Genomic DNA, 13,709 nt, shown 5'->3' on the forward strand with positions numbered 1-13,709 from the left:
GTAAAACGGGTGAGGCTGTGATACGATGTAAAACGGGCGAAGCATTGATACCCTGTATAATGGGCGAGGCTGGGATACGGTGTAAAATGGGCGAGGCTGTGATACGCTGTAAAACGGGCGAGGCTGGGATATGCTCTAAAACAAGCGAGGCTGTGATACACTGTAAAACGGGCGAGGCTGGGATACGCTGTAAAATGTGCGAGGCTGTGATAGGCCGTAAAACGGGCGAGGCTGGGATATGCTCTAAATCAAGCGAGGCTGTGAGACGCTGTAAAAAGGGCGAGGCTGTGAAATGCTGTAAAATGGGCGAGGCTGTGATACGCGGTAAAAAGGGCGAGGCTGCGATACGCTGTAAAAAGGGCGAGGCTGTGATATGCTGTAAAACGGGCGAGGCTGTGACACCCTGTAAAACGGGCGAGGCTGGGATACGCTGTAAAATCGGCGAGGCTGTGCTACGCTGTAAAACGGGCGAGGCTGGGATATGCTCTAAAACAAGCGAGGCTGTGTTACGCTGTAAAACAGGCGAGCCTGTGATACGCTGTAAAACGGGCGAGGCTGCGATACGCTGTAAAACAGACGAGGCTGTGATAAGCTGTAAAACGGGCGAGGCTGTGATACCCTGTAAAATGGGCGAGGCTGTGATACGCTGTAAAACAGACGAGGCTGTGATAAGCTGTAAAATGGGCGAGGCTGCGATACCCTGTAAAATGGGCGAGGCTGTGGTACGCTGTAAAACGGGCGAGGCTGTGATACGCTGTAAAACTGGCGAGGCTGTGATACGCTGTAAAATGGGCGAGGCTGTGATACCCTGTAAAATGGGCGAGGCTGCGATACCCTGTAAAACGGGCGTGGCTGGGATATGCTGTAAAATGGGCGTGGCTGTGATACGCTGTAAAACGGGCGAGGCTGTGTTACGCTGTAAAACAGGCGAGCCTGTGATAAGCTGTAAAACAGGCGAGGCTGCGATACGCTGTAAAATGGGCGAGGCTGTGATACGCTGTAAAACTGGCGAGGCTGTGATAAGCTGTAAAACGGGCGAGGCTGTGATACGCTGTAAAACGGGTGAGACTGTGATAAGCTGTAAAACGGGCGCGGCTGTGATACGCTGTTAAACATAAGAGGCTGTGATACGCTGTATAACGGGTGAGGCTGGGATACGCTTTAAAACGGGCGAGGCTGTGATACGCTGTAAAACGGGCGAGGCTGTGATACGCTGCAAAAGGGGCGAGACTGTGATACGCTGTAAAACGGGATAGGCTGTGATACGCTGTAAAACAGGCGAGGCTATGATACGCTGTAAAACAGGTGAGGCTGTGATACGCTGTAAAACGGACGAGGCTGGGATACGCTGAAAAACGGGCGAGGCTGCGATACGCTGTAAAACGGGCGAGGCTGGGATATGCTGTAAAACGGGCGAAGCTGTGATACCCTGTAAAATGGGCGAGGCTGGGATATGCTGTAAAATGGGCGAGGCTGTGATACGCTGTAAAACGGCCGAGGCTGGGATACGCTGTAAAAAGGGTGAGGCTGCGATACGCTGTAAAACGGCCGAGGCTGGGATACGCTGTAAAAAGGGCGAGGCTGTGATACGCTGTAAAACGGCCGAGGCTGGGATACGCTGTAAAATGGGCGAGGCTGTGATACGCTGTAAAACGGCCGAGGCTGGGATACGCTGTAAAAAGGGCGAGGCTGTGATACGCTGTAAAACGGCCGAGGCTGTGATACGCTCTAAAACAAGCGAGGCTGTGATACACTGTAAAGAGGGCGAGGCTGTGATACGCTGTAAAATGGCCGAGGCTGTGATACGCTGTAAAAAGGGTGAGGCTGCGATACACTGTAAAAAGGGCGAGGCTGTGATACGCTGTAAAACGGGCGAGGCTGTGATACGCTGTAAAACGGGTGAGGCTGTGATGCGCTGTAAAACTGGCGAGGCTGTGATACACTGTAAAATGGGCGAGGCTGTGATACACTGTAAAATGGACGAGGCTGTGATACGCTGTAAAACTGGCGAGGCTGTGATACGCTGTAAAACGGGCAAGGCTGTGATACGCTGTAAAACTGGCGAGGCTGTGATAGGCTGTAAAATGGGCGAGGCTGTGATAGGCTGTAAAATGGGCGAGGCTGTGATACACTGTAAAATGGACGAGGCTGTGATACGCTGTAAAACTGGCGAGGCTGTGATACGCTGTAAAACGGGCGAGGCTGTGATACGCTGTAAAACTGGCAAGGCTGTGATACGCTGTAAAAGGGGCGAGGCTGTGATACGCTGTAAAATGGGCGAGGCTGTGATACGCTGTAAAATGGGCGAGGCTGTGATACGCTGTAAAATGGGTGAGGCTGTGATACGCTGTAAAATGGGCGAGGCTGTGATATGCTGTAAAACGGGCGAGGCTGGGATACGCTGTAAAACGGGCGAGGCTGTGATCAGCAGTAAAAAGGGCAAGGCTGTGATACGATGTAAAATGGGCGAGGCTGTGATCAGCAGTAAAAAGGGCAAGGCTGCGATAAGCTGTAAAAGGGGTGAGGCTGGGATAAGCTGTAAAAGGGGCGAGGATGTGATGCGCTGTAAAACAGGCGAGGCTGTGATACGCTGTAAAAGGGGTGAGGCTGGGATAAGCTGTAAAATGGGCGAGGCTGTGATACGCTGTAAAACGGGCGAGGCTGTGATAGGCTGTAATACGGGCGAGGCTGTGATACACTGTAAAACGGGCGATGCTGCTATACCCAGTAAAACGGGCGAGGCTGGGATACGCTGTTAAATGGGCGAGGCTGTGATACGCTGTAAAACGGGCGAGGCTGGGATATGCGCTAAAACAAGCGAGGCTGTATTACGCTGTAAAACAGGCGAGCCTGTGATATGCTATAAAACGGGCGAGGCTGCGAGACGCTGTAAAAAGGGCGAGGCTGTGATACGCTGTAAAACTGGCGAGGCAGTGATACGCTGTAAAACGGGCGAGGCTGTAACACGCTGTAAAACGGGCGAGGCTGCGATACCCTGTAAAACGGGCGAGGCTGCGATACGCTGTAAAACGGGCGAGGCTGGGATATGCTGTAAAACGGGCGAAGCTGTGATACCCTGTAAAATGGGCGAGGCTGGGATATGCTGTAAAATGGGCGAGGCTGTGATACGCTGTAAAACGGCCGAGGCTGGGATACGCTGTAAAAAGGGTGAGGCTGCGATACGCTGTAAAACGGCCGAGGCTGGGATACGCTGTAAAAAGGGCGAGGCTGTGATACGCTGTAAAACGGCCGAGGCTGGGATACGCTGTAAAATGGGCGAGGCTGTGATACGCTGTAAAACGGCCGAGGCTGGGATACGCTGTAAAAAGGGCGAGGCTGTGATACGCTGTAAAACGGCCGAGGCTGTGATACGCTCTAAAACAAGCGAGGCTGTGATACACTGTAAAGAGGGCGAGGCTGTGATACGCTGTAAAATGGCCGAGGCTGTGATACGCTGTAAAAAGGGTGAGGCTGCGATACACTGTAAAAAGGGCGAGGCTGTGATACGCTGTAAAACGGGCGAGGCTGTGATACGCTGTAAAACGGGTGAGGCTGTGATGCGCTGTAAAACTGGCGAGGCTGTGATACACTGTAAAATGGGCGAGGCTGTGATACACTGTAAAATGGACGAGGCTGTGATACGCTGTAAAACTGGCGAGGCTGTGATACGCTGTAAAACGGGCAAGGCTGTGATACGCTGTAAAACTGGCGAGGCTGTGATAGGCTGTAAAATGGGCGAGGCTGTGATAGGCTGTAAAATGGGCGAGGCTGTGATACACTGTAAAATGGACGAGGCTGTGATACGCTGTAAAACTGGCGAGGCTGTGATACGCTGTAAAACGGGCGAGGCTGTGATACGCTGTAAAACTGGCAAGGCTGTGATACGCTGTAAAAGGGGCGAGGCTGTGATACGCTGTAAAATGGGCGAGGCTGTGATACGCTGTAAAATGGGCGAGGCTGTGATACGCTGTAAAATGGGTGAGGCTGTGATACGCTGTAAAATGGGCGAGGCTGTGATATGCTGTAAAACGGGCGAGGCTGGGATACGCTGTAAAACGGGCGAGGCTGTGATCAGCAGTAAAAAGGGCAAGGCTGTGATACGATGTAAAATGGGCGAGGCTGTGATCAGCAGTAAAAAGGGCAAGGCTGCGATAAGCTGTAAAAGGGGTGAGGCTGGGATAAGCTGTAAAAGGGGCGAGGATGTGATGCGCTGTAAAACAGGCGAGGCTGTGATACGCTGTAAAAGGGGTGAGGCTGGGATAAGCTGTAAAATGGGCGAGGCTGTGATACGCTGTAAAACGGGCGAGGCTGTGATAGGCTGTAATACGGGCGAGGCTGTGATACACTGTAAAACGGGCGATGCTGCTATACCCAGTAAAACGGGCGAGGCTGGGATACGCTGTTAAATGGGCGAGGCTGTGATACGCTGTAAAACGGGCGAGGCTGGGATATGCGCTAAAACAAGCGAGGCTGTATTACGCTGTAAAACAGGCGAGCCTGTGATATGCTATAAAACGGGCGAGGCTGCGAGACGCTGTAAAAAGGGCGAGGCTGTGATACGCTGTAAAACTGGCGAGGCAGTGATACGCTGTAAAACGGGCGAGGCTGTAACACGCTGTAAAACGGGCGAGGCTGCGATACCCTGTAAAACGGGCGAGGCTGTGATGTGCTGTAAAACGGGCGAGTCTGGGATATGCTCTAAATCAAGCGAGGCTGTGATACACTGTAAAAAGGGCAAGGCTGTGAAATGCTGTAAAATGGGCGAGGCTGCGATACGCTGTAAAAAGGGCGAGGCTGTGATATGCTGTAAAACGGGCGAGGCTGTGACACCCTGTAAAACGGGCGAGGCTGGGATACGCTGTAAAATCGGCGAGGCTGTGATACGCTGTAAAACGGGCGAGGCTGGGACATGCTCTAAAACAAGCGAGGCTGTGTTACGCTGTAAAACAGGCGAGCCTGTGATACGCTGTAAAACGGGCGAGGCTGCGATACGCTGTAAAAAGGGCGAGGCTGTGATACGCTGTAAAACAGACGAGGCTGTGATAAGCTGTAAAACGGGCGAGGCTGTGATACGCTGTAAAACAGACGAGGCTGTGATAAGCTGTAAAACGGGCGAGGCTGTGATACGCTGTAAAACAGACGAGGCTGTGATAAGCTGTAAAATGGGCGAGGCTGTGATACGCTGTAAAACTGGCGAGGTTGCGATGCGCTGTAAAATGGGCGAGGCTGCGATACCCTGTAAAATGGGCGAGGCTGCGATACCCTGTAAAACGGGCGTGGCTGGGATATGCTGTAAAATGGGCGTGGCTGTGATACGCTGTAAAACGGGCGAGGCTGTGTTACGCTGTAAAACAGGCGAGCCTGTGATAAGCTGTAAAACAGGCGAGGCTGCGATACGCTGTAAAATGGGCGAGGCTGTGATACGCTGTAAAACTGGCGAGGCTGTGATAAGCTGTAAAACGGGCGAGGCTGTGATATGCTGTAAAACAGGCGAGGCTGTGATACGCTGTAAAACGGGCGAGGCTGTGATACGCTGTAAAACGGGTGAGACTGTGATAAGCCGTAAAACGGGCGCGGCTGTGATACGCTGTTAAACATAAGAGGCTGTGATACGCTGTATAACGGGTGAGGCTGGGATACGCTTTAAAACGGGCGAGGCTGTGATACGCTGTAAAACGGGCGAGGCTGTGATACGCTGCAAAAGGGGCGAGGCTGTGATACGCTGTAAAACGGGATAGGCTGTGATACGCTGTAAAACAGGCGAGGCTATGATACGCTGTAAAACAGGCGAGGCTGTGATACGCTGTAAAACGGACGAGGCTGGGATACGCTGAAAAACGGGCGAGGCTGCGATACGCTGTAAAACGGGCGAGGCTGGGATATGCTGTAAAACGGGCGAAGCTGTGATACCCTGTAAAATGGGCGAGGCTGGGATACGCTGTAAAATGGGCGAGGCTGTGATACGCTGTAAAACGGCCGAGGCTGGGATATGCTCTAAAACAAGCGAGGCTGTGATACACTGTAAAGAGGGCGAGGCTGTGATACGCTGTAAAATGGCCGAGGCTGTGATACGCTGTAAAAAGGGTGAGGCTGCGATACACTGTAAAAAGGGCGAGGCTGTGATACGCTGTAAAACGGGCGAGGCTGTGATACGCTGTAAAACGGGTGAGGCTGTGATGCGCTGTAAAACTGGCGAGGCTGTGATACGCTGTAAAATGGGCGAGGCTGTGATAGGCTGTAAAATGGGCGAGGCTGTGATACACTGTAAAATGGACGAGGCTGTGATACGCTGTAAAACTGGCGAGGCTGTGATACGCTGTAAAACGGGCGAGGCTGTGATACGCTGTAAAACTGGCGAGGCTGTGATACGCTGTAAAATGGGCGAGGCTGTGATAGGCTGTAAAATGGGCGAGGCTGTGATACACTGTAAAATGGACGAGGCTGTGATACGCTGTAAAACTGGCGAGGCTGTGATATGCTGTAAAACGGGCGAGGCTGTGATACGCTGTAAAACTGGCAAGGCTGTGATACGCTGTAAAAGTGGCGAGGCTGTGATACGCTGTAAAATGGGCGAGGCTGTGATACGCTGTAAAACGGGCGAGGCTGTGATACGCTGTAAAATGGGCGAGGCTGTGATACGCTGTAAAATGGGCGAGGCTGTGATATGCTGTAAAACGGGCGAAGCTGTGATACCCTGTAAAATGGGCGAGGCTGGGATATGCTGTAAAATGGGCGAGGCTGTGATACGCTGTAAAACGGCCGAGGCTGGGATACGCTGTAAAATGGGCGAGGCTGTGATACGCTGTAAAACGGCCGAGGCTGGGATACGCTGTAAAAAGGGCGAGGCTGTGATACGCTGTAAAACGGCCGAGGCTGTGATACGCTCTAAAACAAGCGAGGCTGTGATACACTGTAAAGAGGGCGAGGCTGTGATACGCTGTAAAATGGCCGAGGCTGTGATACGCTGTAAAAAGGGTGAGGCTGCGATACACTGTAAAAAGGGCGAGGCTGTGATACGCTGTAAAACGGGCGAGGCTGTGATACGCTGTAAAACGGGTGAGGCTGTGATGCGCTGTAAAACTGGCGAGGCTGTGATACACTGTAAAATGGGCGAGGCTGTGATACACTGTAAAATGGACGAGGCTGTGATACGCTGTAAAACTGGCGAGGCTGTGATACGCTGTAAAACGGGCAAGGCTGTGATACGCTGTAAAACTGGCGAGGCTGTGATAGGCTGTAAAATGGGCGAGGCTGTGATAGGCTGTAAAATGGGCGAGGCTGTGATACACTGTAAAATGGACGAGGCTGTGATACGCTGTAAAACTGGCGAGGCTGTGATACGCTGTAAAACGGGCGAGGCTGTGATACGCTGTAAAACTGGCAAGGCTGTGATACGCTGTAAAAGGGGCGAGGCTGTGATACGCTGTAAAATGGGCGAGGCTGTGATACGCTGTAAAATGGGCGAGGCTGTGATACGCTGTAAAATGGGTGAGGCTGTGATACGCTGTAAAATGGGCGAGGCTGTGATATGCTGTAAAACGGGCGAGGCTGGGATACGCTGTAAAACGGGCGAGGCTGTGATCAGCAGTAAAAAGGGCAAGGCTGTGATACGATGTAAAATGGGCGAGGCTGTGATCAGCAGTAAAAAGGGCAAGGCTGCGATAAGCTGTAAAAGGGGTGAGGCTGGGATAAGCTGTAAAAGGGGCGAGGATGTGATGCGCTGTAAAACAGGCGAGGCTGTGATACGCTGTAAAAGGGGTGAGGCTGGGATAAGCTGTAAAATGGGCGAGGCTGTGATACGCTGTAAAACGGGCGAGGCTGTGATAGGCTGTAATACGGGCGAGGCTGTGATACACTGTAAAACGGGCGATGCTGCTATACCCAGTAAAACGGGCGAGGCTGGGATACGCTGTTAAATGGGCGAGGCTGTGATACGCTGTAAAACGGGCGAGGCTGGGATATGCGCTAAAACAAGCGAGGCTGTATTACGCTGTAAAACAGGCGAGCCTGTGATATGCTATAAAACGGGCGAGGCTGCGAGACGCTGTAAAAAGGGCGAGGCTGTGATACGCTGTAAAACTGGCGAGGCAGTGATACGCTGTAAAACGGGCGAGGCTGTAACACGCTGTAAAACGGGCGAGGCTGCGATACCCTGTAAAACGGGCGAGGCTGTGATACGCTGTAAAACTGGCGAGGCAGTGATACGCTGTAAAACGGGCGAGGCTGTAACACGCTGTAAAACGGGCGAGGCTGGGATACGCTGTAAAATCGGCGAGGCTGTGATACGCTGCAAAACGGGCGAGGCTGGGACATGCTCTAAAACAAGCGAGGCTGTATTACGCTGTAAAACAGGCGAGCCTGTGATACGCTGTAAAACGGGCGAGGCTGCGATACGCTGTAAAAAGGGCGAGGCTGTGATACGCTGTAAAACAGACGAGGCTGTGATAAGCTGTAAAACGGGCGAGGCTGTGATACGCTGTAAAACAGACGAGGCTGTGATAAGCTGTAAAACGGGCGAGGCTGTGATACGCTGTAAAACAGACGAGGCTGTGATAAGCTGTAAAATGGGCGAGGCTGTGATACGCTGTAAAACTGGCGAGGTTGCGATGCGCTGTAAAATGGGCGAGGCTGCGATACCCTGTAAAATGGGCGTGGCTGTGATACGCTGTAAAACGGGCGAGGCTGTGTTACGCTGTAAAACAGGCGAGCCTGTGATAAGCTGTAAAACAGGCGAGGCTGCGATACGCTGTAAAATGGGCGAGGCTGTGATACGCTGTAAAACTGGCGAGGCTGTGATAAGCTGTAAAACGGGCGAGGCTGTGATATGCTGTAAAACAGGCGAGGCTGTGATACGCTGTAAAACGGGCGAGGCTGTGATACGCTGTAAAACGGGTGAGACTGTGATAAGCCGTAAAACGGGCGCGGCTGTGATACGCTGTTAAACATAAGAGGCTGTGATACGCTGTATAACGGGTGAGGCTGGGATACGCTTTAAAACGGGCGAGGCTGTGATACGCTGTAAAACGGGCGAGGCTGTGATACGCTGCAAAAGGGGCGAGGCTGTGATACGCTGTAAAACGGGATAGGCTGTGATACGCTGTAAAACAGGCGAGGCTATGATACGCTGTAAAACAGGCGAGGCTGTGATACGCTGTAAAACGGACGAGGCTGGGATACGCTGAAAAACGGGCGAGGCTGCGATACGCTGTAAAACGGGCGAGGCTGGGATATGCTGTAAAACGGGCGAAGCTGTGATACCCTGTAAAATGGGCGAGGCTGGGATACGCTGTAAAATGGGCGAGGCTGTGATACGCTGTAAAACGGCCGAGGCTGGGATATGCTCTAAAACAAGCGAGGCTGTGATACACTGTAAAGAGGGCGAGGCTGTGATACGCTGTAAAACGGGCGAGGCTGTGATACGCTGTAAAACGGGTGAGGCTGTGATGCGCTGTAAAACTGGCGAGGCTGTGATACGCTGTAAAATGGGCGAGGCTGTGATAGGCTGTAAAATGGGCGAGGCTGTGATACACTGTAAAATGGACGAGGCTGTGATACGCTGTAAAACTGGCGAGGCTGTGATACGCTGTAAAACGGGCGAGGCTGTGATACGCTGTAAAACTGGCGAGGCTGTGATACGCTGTAAAATGGGCGAGGCTGTGATAGGCTGTAAAATGGGCGAGGCTGTGATACACTGTAAAATGGACGAGGCTGTGATACGCTGTAAAACTGGCGAGGCTGTGATATGCTGTAAAACGGGCGAGGCTGTGATACGCTGTAAAACTGGCAAGGCTGTGATACGCTGTAAAATGGGCGAGGCTGTGATATGCTGTAAAACGGGCGAGGCTGGGATACGCTGTAAAACGGGCGAGGCTGGGATACGCTGTAAAACGGGCGTGGCTGGGATACGCTTCAAAACGGGCGAGGCTGGGATACGCTGTAAAATGGGCGAGGCTGTTATACGCCGTAAAATGGGCGAGGCTGTGATACGCTGTAAAACGGGCGAGGCTGTGATCAGCAGTAAAAAGGGCAAGGCTGTGATACGATGTAAAATGGGCGAGGCTGTGATAAGCTGTAAAAGGGGCGAGGATGTGATGCGCTGTAAAACGGGCGAGGCTGTGATAGGCTGTAAAAGGGGTGAGGCTGGGATAAGCTGTAAAAGGGGCGAGGATGTGATACGCTGTAAAACAGGCGAGGCTGTGATACGCTGTAAAACGGGCGAGGCTGTGATAGGCTGTAAAACGGGCGAGGCTGTGATACGCTGTAAAACGGGCGAGGCTGTGATACGCTGTAAAACGGGCGAGGCTGTGATAGGCTGTAAAACGGGCGAGGCTGTGATACGCTGTAAAACGGGCGAGGCTGTGATAGGCTGTAAAACGGGCGAGGCTGTGATACGCTGTAAAACGGGCGAGGCTGGGATATGCGCTAAAACAAGCGAGGCTGTATTACGCTGTAAAACAGGCGAGCCTGTGATACGCTATAAAACGGGCGAGGCTGCGAGACGCTGTAAAAAGGGCGAGGCTGTGATACGCTGTAAAACTGGCGAGGCAGTGATACGCTGTAAAACGGGCGAGGCTGTAACACGCTGTAAAATGGGCGAGGCTGCGATACCCTGTAAAACGGGCGAGGCTGTGACACGCTGTAAAATGGACGAGGCTGTGATACGCTGTAAAACGGGCGAGGCTGTGATACGATGTAAAATGGGCGAAGCTGTGATACCCTGTAAAATGGGCGAGGCTGTGATGTGCTGTAAAACGGGCGAGTCTGGGATATGCTCTAAATCAAGCGAGGCTGTGATACACTGTAAAAAGGGCAAGGCTGTGAAATGCTGTAAAATGGGCGAGGCTGTGATACGCTGTAAAACGGCCGAGGCTGGGATATGCTCTAAAACAAGCGAGGCTGTGATACACTGTAAAGAGGGCGAGGCTGTGATACGCTGTAAAATGGCCGAGGCTGTGATACGCTGTAAAAAGGGTGAGGCTGCGATACACTGTAAAAAGGGCGAGGCTGTGATACGCTGTAAAACGGGCGAGGCTGTGATACGCTGTAAAACGGGTGAGGCTGTGATGCGCTGTAAAACTGGCGAGGCTGTGATACGCTGTAAAATGGGCGAGGCTGTGATAGGCTGTAAAATGGGCGAGGCTGTGATACACTGTAAAATGGACGAGGCTGTGATACGCTGTAAAACTGGCGAGGCTGTGATACGCTGTAAAACGGGCGAGGCTGTGATACGCTGTAAAACTGGCGAGGCTGTGATACGCTGTAAAATGGGCGAGGCTGTGATAGGCTGTAAAATGGGCGAGGCTGTGATACACTGTAAAATGGACGAGGCTGTGATACGCTGTAAAACTGGCGAGGCTGTGATATGCTGTAAAACGGGCGAGGCTGTGATACGCTGTAAAACTGGCAAGGCTGTGATACGCTGTAAAAGTGGCGAGGCTGTGATACGCTGTAAAATGGGCGAGGCTGTGATACGCTGTAAAACGGGCGAGGCTGTGATACGCTGTAAAATGGGCGAGGCTGTGATACGCTGTAAAATGGGCGAGGCTGTGATATGCTGTAAAACGGGCGAGGCTGGGATACGCTGTAAAACGGGCGAGGCTGGGATACGCTGTAAAACGGGCGTGGCTGGGATACGCTTCAAAACGGGCGAGGCTGGGATACGCTGTAAAATGGGCGAGGCTGTTATACGCCGTAAAATGGGCGAGGCTGTGATACGCTGTAAAACGGGCGAGGCTGTGATCAGCAGTAAAAAGGGCAAGGCTGTGATACGATGTAAAATGGGCGAGGCTGTGATAAGCTGTAAAAGGGGCGAGGATGTGATGCGCTGTAAAACGGGCGAGGCTGTGATAGGCTGTAAAAGGGGTGAGGCTGGGATAAGCTGTAAAAGGGGCGAGGATGTGATACGCTGTAAAACAGGCGAGGCTGTGATACGCTGTAAAACGGGCGAGGCTGTGATAGGCTGTAAAACGGGCGAGGCTGTGATACGCTGTAAAACGGGCGAGGCTGTGATACGCTGTAAAACGGGCGAGGCTGTGATAGGCTGTAAAACGGGCGAGGCTGTGATACGCTGTAAAACGGGCGAGGCTGTGATAGGCTGTAAAACGGGCGAGGCTGTGATACGCTGTAAAACGGGCGAGGCTGGGATATGCGCTAAAACAAGCGAGGCTGTATTACGCTGTAAAACAGGCGAGCCTGTGATACGCTATAAAACGGGCGAGGCTGCGAGACGCTGTAAAAAGGGCGAGGCTGTGATACGCTGTAAAACTGGCGAGGCAGTGATACGCTGTAAAACGGGCGAGGCTGTAACACGCTGTAAAATGGGCGAGGCTGCGATACCCTGTAAAACGGGCGAGGCTGTGACACGCTGTAAAATGGACGAGGCTGTGATACGCTGTAAAACGGGCGAGGCTGTGATACGATGTAAAATGGGCGAAGCTGTGATACCCTGTAAAATGGGCGAGGCTGTGATGTGCTGTAAAACGGGCGAGTCTGGGATATGCTCTAAATCAAGCGAGGCTGTGATACACTGTAAAAAGGGCAAGGCTGTGAAATGCTGTAAAATGGGCGAGGCTGTGATACGCGGTAAAAAGGGCGAGGCTGCGATACGCTGTAAAAAGGGCGAGGCTGTGATATGCTGTAAAACGGGCGAGGCTGTGACACCCTGTAAAACGGGCGAGGCTGGGATACGCTGTAAAATCGGCGAGGCTGTGATACGCTGTTAAACGGGCGAGGCTGGGACATGCTCTAAAACAAGCGAGGCTGTGTTACGCTGTAAAACAGGCGAGCCTGTGATACGCTGTAAAACGGGCGAGGCTGCGATACGCTGTAAAAAGGGCGAGGCTGTGATACGCTGTAAAACAGACGAGGCTGTGATAAGCTGTAAAACGGGCGAGGCTGTGATACGCTGTAAAATGGGCGAGGCTGTGATACGCTGTAAAATGGGCGAGGCTGCGATACCCTGTAAAACGGGCGAGGCTGTGATACGCTGTAAAATGGGCGAGGCTGTGATACGCTGTAAAACTGGCGAGGCTGTGATACGCTGTAAAACGGGCAAGGCTGTGATACGCTGTAAAACTGGCGAGGCTGTGATAGGCTGTAAAATGGGCGAGGCTGTGATAGGCTGTAAAATGGGCGAGGCTGTGATACACTGTAAAATGGACGAGGCTGTGATACGCTGTAAAACTGGCGAGGCTGTGATACGCTGTAAAACGGGCGAGGCTGTGATACGCTGTAAAACTGGCAAGGCTGTGATACGCTGTAAAAGGGGCGAGGCTGTGATACGCTGTAAAATGGGCGAGGCTGTGATACGCTGTAAAATGGGCGAGGCTGTGATACGCTGTAAAATGGGTGAGGCTGTGATACGCTGTAAAATGGGCGAGGCTGTGATATGCTGTAAAACGGGCGAGGCTGGGATACGCTGTAAAACGGGCGAGGCTGTGATCAGCAGTAAAAAGGGCAAGGCTGTGATACGATGTAAAATGGGCGAGGCTGTGATCAGCAGTAAAAAGGGCAAGGCTGCGATAAGCTGTAAAAGGGGTGAGGCTGGGATAAGCTGTAAAAGGGGCGAGGATGTGATGCGCTGTAAAACAGGCGAGGCTGTGATACGCTGTAAAAGGGGTGAGGCTGGGATAAGCTGTAAAATGGGCGAGGCTGTGATACGCTGTAAAACGGGCGAGGCTGTGATAGGCTGTAATACGGGCGAGGCTGTG

Source organism: Somniosus microcephalus, chromosome 15 (assembly GCF_052327205.1).
Source record: "Somniosus microcephalus isolate GS21.2 chromosome 15, FLI_Smic_1.0, whole genome shotgun sequence".
NCBI classification, from domain to species: Eukaryota; Metazoa; Chordata; class Chondrichthyes; order Squaliformes; family Somniosidae; genus Somniosus; species Somniosus microcephalus.